A 21,756-nucleotide genomic window follows, 5' to 3' on the forward strand; every position below is an offset into this window, starting at 1 on the left:
ACAACATAACAACAAATGTACAATAACAACCATAAAATTAAGATAAAATAAAATAACTCAAAAAGTGGAAAACAAATACAAAAACTACAAGAGAAGACATAATAAAATAAAGAAAAATAAAATAGAAAAATGGCGGTGGGTTGGAGTTAATTGTTCAGGCACTATTGTATCATAACGTATGTGAATCTGGAAAGGCCTGTCTAAAAACAGACACTGCAATGTTTGGCCCTTCTTGGAAGCCCAACTTGTTCTCTTCATTCATGGAGAGATTATCCCTGTAGATTTAGTATTACAAGACCTCTATAGCAGGTTTCATTCTAACAAAGCAACTTGAAGAGCCATTTTCTCAAAAGTATACTTTTCAGCATCTGACAACAGAAATGGAGTGTACTGCCATCCACAACAGTTTATGAAAACAACAGCAACAACAAAAACCCTGTTGAGCTTATTTTCTGGATCATGGTTCCCAACCTGGGCTCCGCAGGTGATCTTAGGCTGCAACTCTCAGAAGCCCTTGACAGCATAGCTAGTGATGAAGGCTTCCGGGAGTTGCAGTCCAAGAAAGTCTGGGGACATAAGAATGTAAGAACATAAGAGGAGTCCTGCTGGATCAGGCCAAGGGCCCATCTAGTCCAGCTTCTTGTATCTCACAGTGGCCCCACCAGATGCCTCTGGGAGCACACAAGACACCTGTCTCCTGATACCCCCCCACATCTGGCATTTTGAGGTACCTTCTTTTTAAGCCTGCACATTCTACATCCCCATCATGGCTTGTAACCTGCGATGGACTTTTCCTCCAGAAATCTGTCCAATCCCCTTTTAAAGGCATCTAGGCCGGATGCCATCACCACATCCTGTGGCAAGGAGTTCCGTAGACTAACCACACGCTGGGTAAAGAAATATTTTCTTTGTTCTCACTCTCCCAACACTCAACTTGAATGGATGTCCCCTGGTTCTGGTATTGCATGAGAGGGAAAAGACATTCCCTCTATCAACTTTATCCATCCCCTGCATAATCATGTTCCCTCTCATGTGCCTTTTCTCTAGACTAAAGAGTCCCAAACACTATAGCCTTTCATCATAAGGGAGGTGTCTCAGTCCAGCAATCATTTTAGTCACTCTCTTCTGCACCTTTTCCAGTTCCACTATGTCTTTTTTGAGGTGCGGCGACCAGAACTGTACGCAATACTCCGGGTGCAGCCTTACCAGTGTTTTGTACAATGGCATTTATCATGTTGGCTGCTTTATTTTCAATCCCCTTTTTAATGATACCTAGCATGGAATTGGCCTTCTTCACTGCCGCCGCATACTGAGTTGAAACCAAGATCTCCTTCTTGATCCATAATGAATGGCTCAGAGCCCATCAGCTGATAACTAAAGTTTAGATTTTTTTGTCCCAATGTGCATTACTTTACATTTTCATATCTTGAAACACCTTTGCCATTTTGCTGCCCATTCTCCCAGTTTGGAGAGATCCTTCTGGAGCTCTTCACAATCCCTTCTGGTCTTCGCCACCCAGAAAGTTTTGTGTCATCTGCAAACTTGGCTACCTCACTGCTTATCCCTGTCCCCAGGTCATTTATGAACAGGTTGAAAAGCACCGGTCCCAGGACAGACCCCTGGGGCACACTAGTTTTCACCTTTCTCCATTTTGAAAATTGCCTATTGACACCTACTCTCTGTTTCCTGGTTATCAACCAATTCTCAGTCCATAAGACGATCTGCCCTCTTATGCCCTGACTGTGGAGTTTTCTCAGAAGCTTGTGGTGCAGGACCACTTGAAGCACCTGAAATCCAGACAGACCATATCAACTGGTAAATAGACCAAATCACAGCATCCACAATGTTGGGAACCACTGGTTTGGAGGATACCTATAGGGGCTAAAACTGCTGAATTTCCACACACTGTGAATTCAGATGGCAGTAGACAGACTCATCTAGAGCAGACCCATTCAATGAATTGGTGAATAGTCAGTCTACATTTTATGTGAATCTCGTTGAGTCAGTTCTCTAGTTAGGAATACCAAGTGGATCCAGATCATCGTAAAGTGTAAACAAATTACCTACATTTCATTCACAATCCCATTCCGTTTCAGTCCTAAGAGTAATTCAACCTGATATATGTAAGATAGCATATATCACTTTTCCAATTCCACACTGCCATTCTCCAAGATTGTCAAGTCATGGTCTCTCAGATCTCTGATCTTCACAATCATATTGGTTCAGAGTCAGGCTGTTTCTTTGCCACTTCTCCACCATTTATTTACATTTCTCTCATTTACTTTCATTCCACCCCAGAGGTTCTTTTGAAAGGTGTCAGGCAAACATGTTTTATGCCATACTCTTTCATCCTTTCTTAAATATGGCATTTCAGTTTCACACTGTGAGGACAGCATATTGAATAAACCGATGGGCCATAGCAAACTTTGAAAGGTTCACAAGATCAGATTTAATTTTTCTGGAAAAGTATTATCTGGGTTTGTGCAGCAGAACATTATAATATGTATATATATGCCTATCAAATGCATATAAGTAACAATGGCCAGTGATTATGTTCAACTCATTATGGATTGTGAATTCTCCAGTTCTACCGAAGTGAGTCAGTTATACTGGGAATCAGTTATACTGGTGAGAGAAGCTTTCATTCAGAATAAACATGTACAGGATTGAGGCCAAAAATGGAAAAAGCCACAATTTTATATCCTAATTCCTCACCAGCATAGCTAGTAACCACACTTATTTTGAAAGCTGTTGGTAAAAACATTTTTGAAACCATAGATTGGTCTGTATCAGTCAATCAATAGTTTATTTACAGTCCTTAGACCAGTCACATAAGTATAAACCTTATAAAACCTTAAAATTTCTAACTTTCAGTATTTCATTAGAACATGTTGGCATACATACAACTGGGAACGGCAATCTAATTGGTATTTAACTTCCGCAATCGAAGAATTGCTACACAGAACCTCGCAACCCGACAGGTGATCTGGACATCAACATCTGAGAGAAGGAACTCTAGCCTATTTCCCTCCGAACGTCCTGGCAATCTATCCATTAAGGGGGTTATAGTCTCTTTTCGCACTGCTTCATACAATGGGCAGGTGAAGAACATGTGCTGTATGGTCTCAATCTCCCTCAGGTGGCAGGAGCATAACCTTTCAGCAAAAGGGGTATTTTTATACTTCCCTTCTAGTACAGCAGAGGGGAGGGCCAAACACCTTGCCAGAGTAAAGGCTCTTCTAGTTCCTTTAATTTCCAAAGATGTTAAGTATTTGGCCGGTACCATACAATTTTTGATGTAAGTCCTTGCTGCCATATTTTGGATGCTAGAAAGGTCTGTTTGGTATTCATTGTCCTCTATTCTTTGTTTAACTATTTGTTTTGCCTGCTCTATTCCAGAGGATATAAGTGCCTGAGGTGAGAGGCCAATTTTCCCCAAGTAGCCCTGGACCGATTTAGCCCACTTAGATTGATAGTTATCTTTAAATAACAAGGAAAATAGGCCTTTTGGATTTAACTGTCCCTTTAGCCACATATATATAGATTGAATTCTAATCCAGGCTTCTACTTTAAGGCATCCTGTTTCTAGCCTTATCCTTGCATTTGACACGCATCTTGGGACCTGGAGTATAGTTCTTAAGAATTTGGATTGGACTATTTCTTGTGGTGCGAAGTGAGAACTGGGTGGCCCCATGAATGAGCCGTACAGCAGCTGGGCTAATGCCTTTGCTCTATACAATTTGAGGGCTGCTGGTATGAAGGACCCTCCTTGGGAGAGATGGAATTTTACTATACTATTTGCCGATCTTTCTCCCTGATCAGCCACAAATTTACTATGCTGAAGCCTAGATCCTGAGGCCTGTAATACTACCCCCAGATATTTGAAGCTGTTCACCTGCTCGATACTGTGTCCATTTATTTGCCATGACCTACTCTTGGGTCTCTGTCCAAAGGCGACTATCTTGGTCTTCTGATAGTTAATCGTTAATGATTTATATTCACAGTATGAGGCAAGCTTCTTAAGTGCCCTCCTCAGCCCTATGGGGGTTCTGGATAGAATTACTGTATCATCAGCATAGAGTAAGGCTGGCACTGTTCTATCTGTAAGTTTAGGTGAATGGAGATCGGCGGTGTTAAGCCAGCTTGATAAGTCGTTTATGTAAAATATGAATAATGCTGGTGCCAGTAGGCAGCCTTGCCTAACACCTCTGTGCGTTTGCACAGATTCCGTGAGGTGTCCCTGTCTGCTGCACCTGACTCTCAGGTATGTTTCTTCATGTAGGGCCCTGATTAGATATAGAAGTCTTTTGTCTATAGATGAGTTTGATAGATTGTCCCAGAGGTGTGTTCTTGATATAGAATCGAATGCTGATTTAAAGTCCACAAAGGCGGCATAGAGTAATGTTACTCCTTTGGCTGAGTATTTCTCTATAAGATGCTGTATAATTAGGCATTGTTCTATTGTGGATCTCCCTGGCTGAAAGCCTGCTTGTTCTGCCCCAATGATATTTTCTACTTCGAGCCACTCCAGGAGTTTGTCTAGGAGGTGCCTTGCATATAGTTTGCTTATAATATTCAGCAAACTTATTGGCCTGTAGTTGGCTGGATCTTCCCTTTTCCCTTTCTTATAAAATGGGACCACTGTGGCCGTTTTCCATGATATTGGGATTTGGCCTGTGTCATTAATATGGGTGAAGAGAGGTGCTAGAAAGGAGCCCCACCATGTCTTGTTTTCTTTTAGCAGTTCTGGTGGGATGCCATCAAGGCCTGGGGCTTTTCCATTTTTTAACTGATCTATATGAGCTATTATTTCACCTGGGGTCACCGGGGGCCATTTGGGAGTGCTTCCAAGCATTACTGGAGAAGGGGGTACAATGACATCCTCATACATACTTGTAAAGTGGGATACCCATTTATCTGGTGGAATACAAGAGGATAATGGGTGTTTGGGCTCTGATAGTCTGCCTGAGATTAGTTTCCAGAAAAGGGATGGATTTTTGGCTTTTGCTGCTTCAATCACCTTCCTCCATAGTTCTCTCGTGTGTTCTCTTTTACTGTGATGTATCTGCTGTTTGTATTCTTTCTTATGTACCAGTAGTTTTAGGAGGGCCTCGTTTTTGACATGGTCTTCTGCTCTCAGGTATTCCTGGTATGTCTGATTAACTAATTGTTTTGCTGCCTTACAGCTTTGGTTGAACCAAGGTTTGGATCGGTTAAATGAATTCTGAAGGTTTCTGCTATATGAATGGACGAGATGTGGCTGTAATTGTTGTAGGAGAATTTCATATTTATCTATGGGATTCCAGTGGACTGTCTGGCTTCCTACTGGATTAAGGGCATCAATCAGATTTTTCGAAATTAAAAGTTGTTTTAAATTTTGTGCCAGTTTAGGTGACCATCTTACTCGACAACCCACTCTTTCTAATGCTGTAATTTCAGTATGATATCTTGGTTCTGTGTCTAAATTTCTGATGTTTAGGTGGAAACTTAGATGTAGGGGGAAATGATCCCCCTCCATGTAAGGAAGTACTTGGAGAGTTTTGACCATGGAAAGGAGCCCCCTGCACACCAGGATGTAGTCAATTGTACTAGCTTTAGTTGCTGCCATAAATGTATATTTTCCTGGAGTATCACCTGTGATTGTGCCATTTAAAACTGAGAGGCCCAATCTGTAGGCAAATTTGTACAGACAGGCCCCGGCATAATTTGCATGTTGGTCCTTAGATGCCCTCTCCTGATTCAGGGTCCCCACATTATCATTTCTTATGTTGGCTATCATCTTAAATTTGGTTCCCAGATAGTCATCATCTGGTCCCATACGGGCGTTTAGATCCCCACCAGTCAGGACCAAAGCATCCGGATGTTCCATGATAAGCTCTCTTACATAATTTTCAAGGTCTGTCCAGTTTCCTTCTGTTTCAGCTTTTCTGGATGTAGGAGGTAAGTATATGTTAATAATCAATAGGGTTTTCATACTTCCTGTAAGTACTACTGCCATGGCCAGCTGTCTCAGGGGGGGTTTCATAGCAGATTTCACTTTCAGAGCCGTTGATACCAGGATGCTCAGTCCCCCCTTCAGTCTCCCCGGTCCGCGCCCTGGGATTGCCTTTACCATGAAAGAGTTGAAACCATCTAGAATTATATCTTTGTCAGACCAAGTTTCTTGCAAAAGAATGATGTCATATTTGCTACGAAAGAAAGGAGTATCGTGGGTTTGGGAGATACATCTGGTCCAACCTGCCACATTCCATGATAAAAGTTCAATTTTAGATGCAGATGTTTGGTTGCTTTCTGGAGCACACCGCGATTCTTGAGTGTCTGGTGCCTCATTTCGCTCCTGAATGTTCAGTTGTTCTGCCTTTGGGGTCATTTCCCCTCTTGTGGCAGAGAGCATTTTAATGGGGTTCCCTTCCTTGTATAACGTTAGCTTCTCCAGAGCAGGCAGGGATACAACTGATGACTGACATCCTCTGTAGGTGAGGGGAGCAACTGGTGTGGGAAAAGGATAATCTTTACGGGCCCAGTCTTTGTTGTTTTGATTTCTTTGTGTCTGTCTGCTAAAGGGATATCTTTCAGCTTTACCCAGGTAGGTAGTCATTGTTGTGTTTGGAACTGTGGTATCTTTGTGGAGTTGGACTTTTTGTTTGTTTTCCCCCCATGCAATATTCCTGGACAAAGGCTTATTAAGATGTTTATATTTTTTGCCTTCCAATAGTCAGTTCTGGGGATAAGCTACTAAAGGGGCATATCTATTGCCCATATGCCACTCGGAGGTGGAGTCGGAAATAGTTCCCATCGAGCAGGCTGGATGTAACTTCTCTTTGTATGGATGGTATATTCTATTTTTTCTGGAGGATGTAATACCTTTTGAAAGATGCCTTGGCCTTGAGAGCATTTTCACCTGATTACTCTGGTTTTTGATTTTGCTTGTAAGATCACGAGGCTTGTTAATTGGGATATTGTTTGGGAAGGTTGCAACATTGATCTGCATTTCCTTTCCTCTGCCATCTGATTTGGTTTTGGAAGGTGATCTGTTGTAAATGGTGGAAGCTTCAGCCCTATCTCTGTACAGGCCATAGCTAGGATTTTCGGCTGTTATCTTCCTTATGGAAGCGGCTGTGGGGCCATCTCTTTGTTCTGGAACCTGAATTTCTCTGGATGTATTTGTTAGTTTGTAGGTGTCCAATTTTGTGATCGGTCTTAGGTTGATATTTGAGTAAGTTGTATGTATTCCCCATTTGAATGATACTGCTATTTTTTCAAACTTGTACAACAGGCTCCAAAAATGATGGGCCTGTTCACTATTGGCAAAGATCAAGTGCACCCTGCCTCTTAGTTGCCCGGGCTTGCTGGGATAGATGCAGTAACATTTTGTGTTCATTTGAGCATCCCAATCCTTGCCCAGAATTTCTGTTATTGTCCGCAATACTTCTGAGTTGGAGGCCCAGGTGCCATTTGGTTTTCTTAGTGGCCAGTTGTAGATGGTGATGTGGTTCACAGGTTTGAGTGATGGGCTTTCAGCAGGGGTGGACCCTTCACTGTCTGAGGTTGCTGACCATTGGGGTTTTTTAATCTGTATATTTTCCTTGCATGTTGTCACAGCAAGTGGATGCTGGGGATAGGGTTCTTCTGGGGTGTTTCCCCACCATTCGTCTATGGTTATTAGCTCTAGATTAGAGGATGTTAGATCAGGTCCCTCTGTGTCCTCTGTGTCCTCATTTCGCTCATATGGATCAGCCCAGGCCTTTGGGGTCTTCCCAGAGATGGGCATTCGGTCCTGAGTTGCTTTTTCTGATAACTGTGGGTAACTCTGACCTTTAAAGGCTAGGGAGTTATCTTTGTGTGTTTGATCTTTTGTACCCAGCTCCTTTTTTGCCTGAAGACCTCTCTGTTCAGTATTCTGAGGGTTTGAGGGGGGTGCTGCTTTTAAAATCCCCAACTTTATCATGTCAGCAATGCATTGTAGTATTGCTTTAGTATCCGCGATTTCTTTCTTTAGATCATGCAGATTATTGAAAATTGTCTGGTTGGATTTAGCTGAGAGGAGACACTGATCACGTAGTTGGGTGTAAATAATCCTAGTTTGTTCACTCTCGGGCCCTTGAGGATCTTGGGGGCCTACTGATCCTTCCATATGGTTCTCCTTAGGCCCAGGTGTTGATAGATTTAAGTATTTATAGAATGATTCCATAGAGGCAGAGAGAGCCTTCTCTAGGAGTTCTGGGTCCAGAGACCAATTGCCGATTTCTCCTCCGGAGTGCGGAGTTCCAACTGCAGCCCCCTGGTATGTCTCTCCATTACTTATGCCTACATTGTCCGTAGTAAGTGGGGTACTTGATGTAAATTCCCTCAGCGGCCTTTGATTATAGGAGGGTACATGTTCACGTTGATCTGAGACCACACAGAAGTCTGCTATAGATTTCTGATTTCGCTTTTGGGGAGCCTTTTTTAACTTGCCATAGGTTTTTTTGGTCCTAGTAGTGACCATAGTTATACTCCACCAATTAAGCTTATTTAGTGTCCCCTTCTACTTCTGCAGGTGCAAACTACCACTCAAAGGGAGAAGAATGTGGGTTTCACAGTTACGGTCAGTAGTAGCTGTATAAAAACACTTCTTGGCTCCGGTAAACACTCAAACATAAACCATTAAAGGGCAGGTTGTTCCACCCGTTCCTTGGAGGACTTTTACTCACTGTGAGTCAATTGTAGATTGACGGAGTCAGCGGATCAGCCCCTGCTGTATGCCAAACAACCCCCGAAGGCAGATGGCTTTTCTTAAACAAAGTAAATGTTTTTCTTGCAGACTTAATTCAAGCAGGTGCTTACTGTCCACAATAGCGGTGTTATTTTCTTCTGTTTTCTTCCCAAGGCTGCAGTTGTGTAATTTTGTTGTACAGAGGAATTTCTAATATCTCTCGGCAGCTCCAGTGGTCATTATCTCTGTGTTTACTTTTACCAAGGTTAAAATCATGCCTTCAGCCAAGAAGTAGAATAGGAACTTCAACTAAACAAAAGCTATAAAAACCATATAAAATTACATAAAATAAAGATAAAATCACCGCTGCGTAGCCATGAGCGTCTTGCCTGGCTCGGTCTGTATCAGTTACCAGAGAATAAGCTGTCATCGTGCATGCAAGCAAATTTTATTTTATTTTATTTTAAAAGAATCAATAAATAACAGTCAGTGCATAAATGTTCTTAGGTAGTAATTCTAAGCAGCCCCTTATCTCCAAAGAGATTTATGGGGGTGCCGGAGACTGGGATGAGTACGAAATCCAGACAAACCTCTAACTGCTGAGCAGAGCCACTTAGTTCCCAGCCAGGTCTTGTCTAAATTTCTTCCTCAAAAAGCCAATCCCCTTTTTGAAGAAAGCAACACAGACATAACCATGAGATATACTCAGATTAATCTGGGCTCTAGAAATCTTTGGTAGCGAACATATCAGGCCAATTAATATTCCTCAGCTAGTCTGAACAAGAAACAATGCTTCTAGATAGAAATCAATCATTACTGTTTTATTAAAAAGAATTGCTTTAGAAAAGGTTTCAGTTGATAGTAATATAGTTTAGTAGGTACATTTTCATTCAAGACCAACGGAACACTCCACTCCCCCCACTCCAGCTAGAAAAATAAAGAAATGAAACTATGCTAACTAATATAAAGGGTAACATAGTCCATCTCACGTGTCTTGAGTCTTCATAGGCTGATGCTAGATGAAAACCAGTTGACTTCCAACAGTCCAAGGTAGGAAAAATAGTCCATTATGGGAATAGCACGTGTCTGCCCTTTCTCAGACCATCTCCATCTTTTTTCCAACTCCTCACTAACTTCCTTCTTCTTCCCAGAATTCTTCATAAGGAACACCCCCTCCTGGGTCTTGTTGTTCCGCCTAACTTTCTCATGGAGCTTCAGTTGTTAACATTCTTTGTGGCAGAATTATTTTGACTACGAAAGTCTCTGCTCTCTACTCAGCTTAGCAACGAGATAACCAGAGAGCGAAGCTTCTCTGAAACAGCATGTAAAACTTTCCTACTACAGAACAGACTTTAAATCAAAATGGATGCTATTGGGACAATCTTAGGACTACATATCCCATTCTAATACACATAAAAACACAAATCATCACATGCCCCCCCTGATTATCGTTAAAATTCAGAGCAGTTAATCTGATCTAATTTTAAGAAATCAAGTAAAAGTAACTAAAAAGTAATTCAAAGTAATTAACTGGTTATATCTCAAAATTCAACTACAGATTAACTATTACAATACTGAAACATAGCACACTGTTGAATACATCGTTTCAACGTTCAGGTTCATAAGAATCTTCACAGTACATTCTAGAAAGACCATCTGCCACAACATTCAATTTTCCAGGAATGTGTTGAACTTCAAAATCAAAATCTTGCAATGCTAGACTCCATCTCAACAATTTTTGGTTGTGAGATTTCATCTTCTGTAACCAAACTAAAGCTCTGTGATCTGTTTGGAGTGTAAACTTACGCCCCCATAGGTAAGGTCTAAGTAAATTTAGAGACCAAAATATAGAAAGAGCCTCTTTTTCAGGTACTGCGTAATTTCTCTCTCTATCCAAGAGTTTTCTAGAGAAGTATGAGATAGGGTAAAGGTTCCCATCTTCTCCTTGCTGTAACAAAACGGCTCCAAGGCCTAATTCAGAGGCATCTGTTTGTAGAACGAATGGTTTGTCAAAATCAGGGGATTTCAGTATAGGTGCATCCATAATCTTAGCTTTTAAAGCATCAAAGGCACCTTGACACTCTGGTGTCCACTTTACCTTGACAGGCTGTCTCTTCTTAGTGAGCTCTGTCAGAGGTGAAGCCAAATGACTGAAATCAGGAATAAATTTTCTGTAGTAGCCAACTAGGCCCAAAAACGAGCGTACCTGTTTCTTAGTTTTTGGAATAGGCCAATCATTAATAGATTGTACTTTGGCTTGTAGAGTCTGAATTTCTCCTTGCCCAATCAAATGACCTAAGTACATGACTTTTCCTTGCATCCATTGACATTTGCTGGCTTTGACTGTCAGTCCTGCTTGCTGAAGTCTGGACAAAACAGTTTCAATGTGAGACATGTGTGAATCAAAATCAGAACTGAAAATGGCAACATCATCAAGATAAGCACTTGCAAAAGGTAACCCTTGTAAAAGTTTGTCTATCATCCTTTGAAATGACGCACCGGCGTTCTTCAAACCAAATGGCAATCTTCGGAAACGGAAAGTTCCCACGTGTGTGATGAAAGCGGTCTTATCTCGTGAATCTTCAGCTAAATCAAGCTGCCAATAAGCATTCTTTAGATCGAGAATGCTGATAAACTTAGCCTTTGAAAGATGTTCAATTAAATCATCCATTCTAGGCAATGGGTATGGATCTGGAACAGTAACACTGTTTAACTTTCTGTAATCAACACAAAATCTTACTTCCTCGAGAATTTCACCCAAAGCGTTACGTTTTGGCACCAGAACCACCGGAGAAGCCCAAGGGGAGAATGACGGTTCAATCACCCCCAAAGATAACATCTTTTGTATCTCTTGTTCAATTTGGATAGCATGATTACCAATTGCTCTATATGGGCTAGACCGTATGGGCTGGGCATTGTTCTCAGTAGTTATCACATGACTGATCAATTTGGTGTAACCTGGTTTATCTGAAAACACATCTTGGTATTGTTCCAAAATTTGAAACAACCTTTCTTTCTGATCAACGGTACCTGTTAAAACAAGATTATCAGACCATGTACCTGCATCTTGCAATTCAGACAACATATCAATAGGTTCATTTGCAGCATGAAAATATTCAGCATGACATTGAAAAACCATTGCAGATCTATCTTTGTACAGTTTCAAACTATTGACATGGTAAAGAACAGGTTTCTTATTAGAATCCAACATTTTGACAAGATAATTGACATTTCCCAATTTTTGAACAATTTCACCTGGACCTTCCCAGACAACTTCTAGCTTAGAAGGTCTGAGTGGATTCAGAACAAGTACCAAATCACCCACAGAAAATTCCCTGTGTCTGGATCTCTTGTCATGGAAGAACTTCTGACTTGCTTGAGCGTCCAACAAATTGTCTCTGGCCAACTCCTGGACAGCCAAGAGTTTCTCTTGAAGTTTTCTAACAAAATCAGCAACTGGCACAGTACTACTTTTAACCACACCTTCCCAATCGGATTTCAGGAAGTCCAATGGTCCTTGTAGATTTCTTCCAAACACCACCTCACTTGGAGAAAAGCCACCTAGTGAAGAATGAGCTGAGCTACGGTAAGCAAACAAAGCAAAAGGCAAAAGATCATCCCAAATGTTTCCATATTCTTGGGTCAAAGTTTTAATCATCCTAAGCAAAGTTTGTTGACCTCTTTCCACCATACCATGAGATTGAGGATGATGGGCCGTACTAAAACTGATGGTTATTCCACTTATCTCGCAGATCTTATGCATAAGTTCACTTGTAAAGGCTCCTGCTTGATCACAAATTATTTTGGATGGTACTCCAATACGCGAGCACAAGTCCACGATGATTCTGGCTATGGTGGTAGCTGTAAGGTTGCTAATAGCATAGGCCTCGATCCACCTACTGGCAGAACAGATGAAAGAAATCATGTATTTCTTCTTAGATTTAGTAGGAACAAAAGGTCCTAGCACATCCATTTGCAAACACTGGAACACTTGGTCAGGAATTTCCATAATCTGCATTTCGGCCTTTACCTTGTCAGTTTGATGGCCTGTGCGTTGGCAATAGTCACAAGAACTGACATAGTCCTTTACAGTTTTTGTAATACCAGGCCAGTAAAAATGTTGAGAAATCCTCTTTAGGGTTTTTTGTATTCCTTGGTGCCCACTACTCGGATGGTCATGAGCCATTTCTAGTATTCTCAGTCTATATTCAGTAGGCACGACTAACTGTTGAACAGGTTGGGCATCCAAGTTGGATTTGGGGAAATATTCTCTGTACAAAAGTCCATTTTCTCCCCACAGGAAACTAACTTGCTGATGCGCAGAACGTTCAGCATAGTTGTCTGCTTGTGACCTCAAAGAAGCTAGAGAGGGATCATTAAGTTGCTTCAGCCTAAAGTCCTCTGATCCCTTAGGTATCACCTCCTCTATTGTAGTTTCAGTTGTAGCTGCATTATCAGGTTCGGTCACAAGAGGCTGCTGTTGGGTAAGGTCTCCATCTGAGCTATCCTCAGTGGATTCCTGCTCCCGTTCAGGAATATGCATCTCCCTACTTTGAGAACGTGTAACTACCGACATCGAAGTTGCATTTTGACTCTGCATGTGATCCAAAAAAGCAAGATCATTTCCAAGAAGAAAATCAGGTTTTCCCTCATGGGTTAAAATATGTTTTGCACCTGACCAGGACTTATAGGTAATTTTTACATAAGCTAGAGGAATGAAATGCTGATCAGTCTCTATAGATCCATAAGTTTTTACTGGACACCTCAGGTTGTTCAAGATCAAGGTGGGGTCTAGAAAATGTTTGCTTATCGAAGAAATGTTGGCACCCGAGTCACAAAAAGCACTTAAAGCCATATCCCCTCCAGGTGTGTGAAGAAAAACCACCTCAGAAAATGTACGGGTTGCCCAGTCCCTTTGTGCAGTTGGTACTATGCAATCAGGATCCATAACAGAAAACCTCTCTCCTGATGCAGTCTCTTTTACAATTTCTGAGGAAATTGAAGCAATTTGTAAGTCCAAAACTCTAGGCACATATTGGTTTACTGCTGCCTGCATTCCACTGGTTTGCGAAGGGGTTACAGTTAGGTTAACTCCTTCCTGACTCTGTGAAGGCACAATGCTTGACTGGTGAGGCACAGAAACTGCATTACTGGCAGCTGGCACTTTCAACCTTGGGCAGTCTCGTCGCAGATGAGAGCCACCACATTCAAAACATTTAAGAGGTGTTTTACTCTGGCTAGGAGCTAGGCTCCTGCGTTGCTCAAATGAACTTTGCCTGGGCTCTTGAGAAAAAGACTTTCTAAATTCAGGCTGACTCTGTCTCTTAGGCGCTACTGGTGCAGTCTTTGCCCTAACAGCAGGTTCATGCGTTTTAAAGGAGAGAATTTCATCAGTCTTTAAAGCAAGGGTTTGCAAGTCTTTGTAGCCTCTCTCCAACAAAGTACTCCTTATTTCCGAAGGCACTAAATTAAGAAAATGCTCCATGTACAACGCAGTTCTTAAATCCTCAAAAGTACTGGCGCCCAAGGAGCTCAACCACTGATCACCTAGATGTTCTATTTTGTCAGCTAGTGCAGAATAACACTCATTAGGCTGCTTTTTCAGTTTTCTAAAGTTCTGCCTCAGTATTTCCGAAGTGAAACCAAATTTTTTCTTTACCACCTCTTTAAAAATAGGCCAGTCAGGGTCCTCATCAGATAATTTGGCTACTATGTTGGCAAGTTGCCCAGAACACTGAGTACGCAATAGCTTGAGATACCAGGCCTCCGGTATCCTAAGATCTCGACATGCTTGTTCATAAAGAGATAAAAATGATAAGATATCATCGCCATCATGGTAGTAAGGTAGATTGCTTCTATCAACACTGGCTATTGAGTTCTTAAACTCCTCTTTTTCCTTCAGCTCATTAACCAAACGCTCCACCTTTGCCTCTCTGTACTGCTTCAATAACTCATCAGCAATGTTCTGATTACGAATAGTTTGAGTGTGACAAGCAACAAAATCAGCAAACATCATTGTTAACTTATCCACTGGTGATAGACTTTTGTTAGGATCAGGGCCCTCAGCACCGGCTGCTGCTGCTGCTGCTGCTCTGCTGTCCCATCAGAAACGTTTCTGACTGGCACTCCCCTCCTTACTGGAGTGCTGGCACTCGCCATTTCCTCTGCCTGATCCATCTGTTGCAACTTAGTCCAAGTCTGATCTGAATCAGATCCAAGTAGATCCTGGACGTCCTGTGCTGGGAGTTTAGCCATTATATTTCCCTTTTGTAATTCCCTTCTCAGTTGTGAAGAACCATAAGTAATCCTTTGCTTAGCTCCACTTTGAGTCAAGACGTCGTGCTCAAGAGCCTCCAAAAGCTCTTGGTGCCAGGGCTTCGTATCTTTACTAACCAAAGGCAGCCTAGCAGATGCACCACCAATCTTAACTTTTCTCTGAGTCACAAACAGCTCTCCAGGCAACTCCAAAAATTCTTCTCCTTCTAAGTGTTGCTCCATGCAAGCTGCAACTAACGCAGACGCCAAGCAATTCCAAAAGGAAAAATCCTCTCCCCACTCCTGCAGCCTAAACTGTAGGGTGTGGGCAAGCCATAAAACATTCTGGCAAAAAAAAAAAAACCAGCCCTACCCTGGAGCTTCAGAAGGGCGACCGCTTACTTGCATGAAAATGCCCACTCATTAAACAGCCCAATTAAACAGATTTTAATGTCTGTTAAAACCTAAGCGTTGTTTCTTATCAGACCTCACTGCAGCTAAGTCTTTCCGTAAGATCCTTAGCTGGAAAGAGAAAAGCAATTTGGCTAATTTACAGCCTGTCAGCATGCACGCACTCCCTCAGCCAAGGCTTCCGGAAGAACGCCTGCAGCTTCACTTACAAAGCAAGCACCATAAATCCATAAATCACACTAAAGCACGTGTTCCGTCCCACGCTGCCTCCATGTAAGCAGCCCCTTATCTCCAAAGAGATTTATGGGGGTGCCGGAGACTGGGATGAGTACGAAATCCAGACAAACCTCTAACTGCTGAGCAGAGCCACTTAGTTCCCAGCCAGGTCTTGTCTAAATTTCTTCCTCAAAAAGCCAATCCCCTTTTTGAAGAAAGCAACACAGACATAACCATGAGATATACTCAGATTAATCTGGGCTCTAGAAATCTTTGGTAGCGAACATATCAGGCCAATTAATATTCCTCAGCTAGTCTGAACAAGAAACAATGCTTCTAGATAGAAATCAATCATTACTGTTTTATTAAAAAGAATTGCTTTAGAAAAGGTTTCAGTTGATAGTAATATAGTTTAGTAGGTACATTTTCATTCAAGACCAACGGAACACTCCACTCCCCCCACTCCAGCTAGAAAAATAAAGAAATGAAACTATGCTAACTAATATAAAGGGTAACATAGTCCATCTCACGTGTCTTGAGTCTTCATAGGCTGATGCTAGATGAAAACCAGTTGACTTCCAACAGTCCAAGGTAGGAAAAATAGTCCATTATGGGAATAGCACGTGTCTGCCCTTTCTCAGACCATCTCCATCTTTTTTCCAACTCCTCACTAACTTCCTTCTTCTTCCCAGAATTCTTCATAAGGAACACCCCCTCCTGGGTCTTGTTGTTCCGCCTAACTTTCTCATGGAGCTTCAGTTGTTATCATTTTTTGTGGCAGAATTATTTTGACTACGAAAGTCTCTGCTCTCTACTCAGCTTAGCAACGAGATAACCAGAGAGCGAAGCTTCTCTGAAACAGCATGTAAAACTTTCCTACTACAGAACAGACTTTAAATCAAAATGGATGCTATTGGGACAATCTTAGGACTACATATCCCATTCTAATACACATAAAAACACAAATCATCACAGTTTAGGACATTTCCTGGAGATTAGTCCCCTGTTAGTTAATTATGAGAAATGCTTTGAATGTTGCTTGTTGCTGTTCTAAATTGAAACAAGAAAGATCTACTGTATAGATGCATGGATAGTTAGCTTTTCCACCAGTATGAACATAGCTATCCCTGTTCTCTTCAAAGATAATGTACAAATTCATAACCAGTCCCGCAAAATGTGAGGTGTCCCAGGTGTCAAGCAAAAGGTCTGTCTGAGAAATGGCTTCTTCTGTTCCTACTTGAGGCAGTTAAGACAACAAAGTTTGGATTGTGAGATAAGCCATCCATGGCTTTCAATTAAAGGGATTGAGTGTTGGGATATGCCTCTGCATCATTCATCATGTGACCCTGAGCCAGTTGCTTACACTCAGTCTAATGTACCTCACAAGATTTTTGTGAAGACAAATGGGAAGGGACAGGGTTGACCAGCCAGCGCTTCTGGAAGAAAGGATGGGATGAAAATGTAATAAATTATCAAATATTCATTTAATTTGATCTAAGATGCTAATTCTACATGGAAGAGTAATCTAAAACAGAAGCCTGGTCATGTAAGGGAATAATGTGTCTTCTTAATGAAACCAATGATTTAATAATGCTAAGAAGGAAATGAGACTTCTCTTACCACAAGTTAATGCATATGGAAGATAAAAAGTCCAAAATGGTTGTGCAAACTAGCTTTGGGAAGGGTCTTTTATTTTGCTTTCTTCAGAGGAATCAGAGATGTGCTCAGCTGGGGATACAGAGAAAAGAGATAGCAGGGTGGGGTAGTGGGAGGGATTTAATCTATTGAACTTCTTTAATCTATTGGACTTCTTTAATAGATTAAACTAACTTTTCTACACAAAGTGTTGCAATGCTGGGGTAAGGAAAAAGAATTCTCCACAGATTAAACACAGCTCTGACCATTAGTTCCTTCTTCCATGCTGCCTGCTTAAGTTGGCTTCGAAGTGTTTGACTAGTATGTTCCAAATTATGGATGTACTGTCAAGTCTAATCAGCACCATAGGTGTTGTTCTGTTGGTAATGTTTGGTCCTGGCAAAACTTGAAACTTTCCTGTCTTGTTCTTTCCTTTCTATTTAGTCCTGGGATTCACTTATTAAGAAAGAGCCGGCTGCTTTGCTTCAGTATCTTTAATTGCCTAAAGCAACCAATAGCCAGCAGTCACAAACACAGAACACACTATTAGTCGAAATTACATAGGGAGACCAATCCTGAAAGGTGTTGAGCACCCCTATGAGAACCCAACTTCCTTTGTCTGCCCTTGAATGGTGAGACAAATTAGCCCTTCTCAGGAACCATCTGGCACCTAACACTATCAGGCCTTGAATTAGCATTGATGGCAAATGCTTTCTTGAAACCATGCAATTATCATCAGCCAAACACATTCTTTGTACAATTTCAAGATTAATATTACACCTTGAAACAGCCTCAAAAAGCAAAGCATAATTAAGGGCTGCCATTTCCCATATTTTCCAAGTAACACTCCTGTCAATAAAAGTGACTGCTTTGAAACCTTGGGAGAGAATTTTGAGGCTGGTGCTGGGAAACTAAATTCATACACAAGTCTTGGTCTCTGAACAATCACCATCTTCCCTTGGCATTGTGCTCTTCACCCATCCCACTTGTGCTGGGGTATCATATTTGTGTGTGTATTTAAGTATTTGATTTTCATTCTACTGATCTTATATAGCTTGTCCTGTAAATACTAAATGTTTCCCTAAGACTCGAATGGACTTAAAAGGAAAGGAAGGAAGGAAGGAAGGAAGGAAGGAAGGTTAGGAAATTAAAAATCTACATATAAATTGTCTTTTGTTACACAGATTTTACTGCAAAAGCCAAGATATATTGGAAAACATGAGGGGCTCAGTATATTGCTGCACATTTTCTAAGATGGTTAAATTAACATTAAAAAATTAAAATAGCATTTAAAGGTTCCATGCATATGTTCTGAGCTGGAGGGTTTCAGGATGTGCGTTATGCATGAAGATGTAAAATAGCTTCTGCAGCTATTATAACATGCCTCCCAAGCACAGAATTCAAAGCAAATAAGAATATTTCTGGTTTAGACTTTTAAATGTTACAATACAAATCTTAAAAACATTTTTCCTGTGAAATTAGATGTGCAGCTGCATGTATTCATGTATACTCTAGCATTTATAAGAACATGTGCATATAGTATACATATACTCCCATTGACAGCAAATGTATATTTTAACTTTCAAAAAGCAAAACAAAAAGAAGTCACAAAATTTGACTTTAGAATGAACAGGATATCTGAAAAATGAAAATGTGTGGGTTTCAAGTTGGAATCATTCAGCTGGATTTTGGATACTGTCTGTAACAGGCAGCCCTGACCTCACCTGTCCGTCACTGCTGGAGCAGTGAGTCATCAACCAATGGTGTGACGGAGGGTGGAACTTAAGGGGAGGAGCTGGTGTATAAAGGGGTGTGTGAGAGAGAGATTGGAGAGATTGCTGACTGGAATTTAAGATAAGGGAATGAGCTGAGAGTTAAAGTGATCTTAGAGTCAGTGAGAAAGAGTCTGTGATAGCTAGTGCCTGAGAAACAGTGATTGATTGATTATTTCTTCAACAGTGATTTACCATTCCTTTAATTTTGTAATCAATAAACCAAGTTTTTATTTTTGAAAGTTATACTGGCCTTATGTATGATTTATTTATTAAGGAATGGTTGGTGGCAGTAAAGTGGAGTAAAGTGTTTTAAAGTGACGTGACGACCTTCCTTTGTGAGTCTTGAGGAAGGCCATCACACTGTCAGATTTCTATTTCATAGCACTAGTTCAACACAGAGTTGATTTACCAATAAGAGTAAATTAAATAGCTGTAATCATTATAAATTCTGTGCTGGATTATAGTGAGATATGACAACTCCTTTTGACTGTAAATATATCTGTTATCATAACACTGAGGTAAGTAGAATTCCAATCAGGCATTTTTACGTGATATAATTTTTAATCTGCTTAAACCAAGAACAGTGTTGTGTTTATATGTCATTCCATCTATATCACAACTGAATATGATGCATTTTTCTTATTGCCATCAATAATGCTATGTGGTGGACAGGTAAAGTGGTCTTACCTGACCAGATAGGCGGCATATAAATAAATAAATAAATAAATAAATAAATAAATAAATAAATAAATAAATAAATAAATAAACAAACAAACACATACATACATACATACATACATACATACATACATACATACATACATACATACATACATACATACATACATACATACATACATACATACAGTAGAATCGAGATAGGAGATGTGTGTTTTTTGGACTGCAACGTATTGGCTGTGGGATTCAGGGAACTGTAGTCCAAAAAAGCAATAGTCCCCTTCAATGTTTCCTCTAATTTTCAGCCCCACTGGACAGGGCTGTGCCCCTTGTGCATGCGACTTCACCCGCTTGCACATGAGAATTACTCCATACCCCACGAGGGGTTCCATCATGTGCAGAACCAAAGGGGATGAAAAAAATTGCTATATGTGCTCAGGGGAAGAGGAGTGCTGCGCAGAGGGGGCAGAGTGGTGTCCGGCCATGCAAGCATGCACCTTTGGGGGAACCTTAGTTCCAGTCTCTGAAATATCATAATCACCTGTATTGTCTTGATGTGTAGCTTGAATATCGAGACTCATCTACCCCTTGCCATTTCCTTGAAATGAGTCTAAAAGGAAAAAAAAGTGTGCTGCTTATATATTGCTCCATAGTACTTAAAGCACTCTCTCTTTGGTAAGAAGTGTTTTATGCCACCATTCACCATTTCCTATATGATCAATTCTTCTGGCCCAGGGAGTGTAATGAACAAACCACTTGTTATTACACAATATCTTATATTTGAAACACCCTACTGGGTGATGGCAGATATTTTCCTGAGAGAAAATTCCATAGTCTCCTATTGCAGCTCATTCTTAAAGGGGCTTCTTTTGAAATGGAATAATCAAGAAGTCTCCAATCTTCATGAAGATAAAATCCATTTTAAAAATGTGAAGAAATATCCAAATCTGCTTCTGTGTCATTTTGGGTACCTAGAGAATACCTACTTCATGGCTCAAATAAGTAGTACCTTACATGGCATTACCCCCTTTTGTTTTTGTTGTTTAGTCGTTCAGTCGTGTCAGACCCTGATGTTGGGAAAGTGTGAAGGCGAGCGGAGAAGGGGATGACAGAGGACGACATGGTTGGACAGTGTCACCGAAGCTACCAACATGAATTTGACCCAACTCCGGGAGGCAGCGGAAGACAGGAGGGTGTGGCGTGCTCTGGTCCATGGGGTCATGAAGAGTCAGACACGACTAAACAACAACACTGGCTGGTAGGGGCTGTGTGCCCACTCACCAGGAACAGCTTCATCTCTGGCTCCTTGTTTATACATATGCTTCCTTTTATAGTCTCTTGCATAAAGTAAAGTGCAATCATAAAAGATTGAACTGTGCCATAAGCCCACAGAGGACTAACTCCCAGTGGGTGACCTGGCCCCAGCCGGCCCAGCCCAACAACTACGCTTCTTCTTCCTGCGCTGTGTCTCTCTCCCATTTTTTAACAATGCAATATTGTCATGTTCCGGGGGGTTTCAACAGCAAAGTCCGATAAACCAGTCCAATATCAGATGTTCAGAGGATGCAGAGCCGATACCAAAATGCCAAAGCCAAATCACAAACGGTAATCCAAGGTCAGGGTCCAAAGCCAAATCACACAACGTAGTCCGGGGTCAGAGTCCAAAGCCAAAGGTCCAGAGAACAAGGTTCTAGGTAGATAGGAGCATGGATGCGATTCAGAGTATTGATGTTGCTTCCACAAGCTTGCAAGCATCTGGGCGCAGATTTTATAACAACAGCAGCCATCTAAACACCTCATCCTGCTAATACTCAGGGCTGGTCGACCTGATGTTCCTATGGGAAGCATTTATGCAGGCTTCGGATCTTCATGTCATGAGTCCTTGCCGAAGCTTGTCCCTTACTCTGGCTACTGGGGGAGGAGAATCTAGTGGTGATTCAGCTGTCTGTGATTCTGATTGCCTAGCATTCTCCTCAGCTGTGATTAACCCCTCAGATTCCAGATCTTCTTCAGCTGAACTCATGACAAATATAAAAGAGAGTTCTACATTGTGCAATCTATCCCTAAAGGGAGCTGGTGCACAATTAGCAA

Source organism: Pogona vitticeps, chromosome 2 (genome assembly GCF_051106095.1).
Source record: "Pogona vitticeps strain Pit_001003342236 chromosome 2, PviZW2.1, whole genome shotgun sequence".
In the NCBI taxonomy this organism is placed as follows: domain Eukaryota; kingdom Metazoa; phylum Chordata; class Lepidosauria; order Squamata; family Agamidae; genus Pogona; species Pogona vitticeps.